The sequence below is a fragment of the Nematolebias whitei genome, chromosome 19 (assembly GCF_014905685.2).
Source record: "Nematolebias whitei isolate Nwh7 chromosome 19, NemWhi1, whole genome shotgun sequence".
In the NCBI taxonomy this organism is placed as follows: domain Eukaryota; kingdom Metazoa; phylum Chordata; class Actinopteri; order Cyprinodontiformes; family Rivulidae; genus Nematolebias; species Nematolebias whitei.
Window position 1 is genome coordinate 18,129,416 of NC_056516.1, and position 1,952 is coordinate 18,131,367.

At 37.0% G+C, this 1,952-nt stretch overlaps 1 protein-coding gene across 1 annotated transcript in view; it reads right to left on the reverse strand.

Moving 5' to 3' along the window:
- The window catches only part of kcnh8 (potassium voltage-gated channel, subfamily H (eag-related), member 8), a 113,534-nt gene that overhangs the window by 69,467 nt on the left and 42,115 nt on the right, over window positions 1-1,952 (reverse strand).

Genomic DNA, 1,952 nt, shown 5'->3' on the forward strand with positions numbered 1-1,952 from the left:
TCTATGTATATATATACATATATAAAACTGTCTCTTTTCCAAAAAACAAACCATTTCCTTATTGTGATATTGTTGCTGACACAAAAAGACATTATCTGTAGTTACATTAAGTGCAGTTGAATAAACAAAACAGATGGAAAAGGCTTTTTTACTGTACAAAATTAAAATTACAGTAAAAGTCATATGAATATTTTCCCCCAGACATAACCACTTTGTAAGTTTGTGTAAAGCGTGCAGTTTATTCTGAAATGAAACATCTCACTGCTACATATTCATGTTCTTCTATTTAGGACAGAATATTATGTATTTCATCAAGCATAATGACTGATTCAATCATCGGAGTTAACCTTGGGGGGGTGATGTTATTGTGTGTGTGTGTGTGTTTGCAGAACGACGACGCGGCAGAGTAAAAACCGGCTCATCGTTCAGCTCGACTCGTCTGCGGAGCAGCACTGTGCTCTACCACATCTCTGGTCACCTCCACAGCAGAGAGAAGAGCAAGATTAAACTCAACAAGGTATCCTCACATACTTTCAGCAACGGGGGGTGGGGATGGGGGGGCTTTTCTGTACAGAAATTTTACCTCAAATAAATATAAAATACATAGATGCAGTTCACTAACTCTAATCTTATTTTGTAGAAAGGATTTCTTGGATTTGTTGAGGTGGTATTTTATGAAGCAATTATGAGCAGTCAGTATCTTACCTGCAGTGGACAGAAGTCAGAATGATGTTAAAAGGAAAAGTTAGTGAGGCGTTCTCATGACTGATTAAAGTTAATGACTTGTAAGACTGGCGCCCAATCAAGAATAAACTTCTGCCACCTAAACTAACTCAAACTGTCATAATTTAATGTGCAAGGGGATCCCATGTCATAAATGTATTTGTGGTAAACTGGATACTGTCAGGATCTGGTTTATTATTGATAGACTTGTGTGTTTATTGTTGGTTTTATTTTATTTTGGTTATTACGTATGTTTTTAAGTGTTTTATTCTGTTTCTCTGCCACTTCTCATTCAGTCAGTTTAGCTCCTTTAGCTCTTGCCCCTCCCACTTTCACCTGTTCCTTGTGTCATTTTGCCCAAGTGTCTCCACTCTGTTCATCAGCATCTGTAATGCTAAAGTTAAAGCTGAAACAAGTCCATGAAAACAGAAAATACTTTTTTCCTACAATAATCCTAATAAATAAAAATACAGTAAGTGTACTTCAAATAACTTTTCCTGGGGTTGACTTTTGCTGGTTACAAATGTTTTATTTTGAAGCTGTGTTCAAATAGTAATTTATCTAATACATTTTTCTTTAATTAGTTATGTGATACCTAAAAATACCATGATTGTGTTCAGGTGACCCAGCCCCACATCCCAAAATACACAGACATTAGCTCCGACACACAACAAGGTGGTGCCCATAAATGAGGTATTATGACTTCATATTTGGACAATAAAAGCAGGTGGATACATTTGTCTTTTTTTTTTACTAGTCTTTGATTTAATTTTGTTAGACTGTTGAAAAAATTCTGAATAAGTGCTGCAGAGTAGAGTTAGTTTGAATGACTACAATTTGATATACAGTAGTCCCTCGCTACTTTGCGGTTTGTTTTTTGCAGACGCGCTCTATCGTGTTCTTTTCTAAATAAAATTGGACATGACACATAATTGGCTGATTGATGGATGAGCCGCACGATCGACATGGAATTTTTATTTAAAATAAATTATTTTAAATTATTTAGCACCTCCTGCACCTTTGGGCAGCCCTGCTTCCTCCTGCAGCTGATCAGCTGATCTCTGTGCAGAGCAGAGAAGTGGGCGTAGCCAAGAACACTTGCAGGTGGCTGAGAGCAGCCAGAGGCAGAGAGAAGGAAATCATGACATTATGTGCTCTATTAGAGCGCTTAGAGTTTAGAAACATTTTTTAGAATATTGCAAGAGCGTGGGCAGGGTTTAAAACACCTT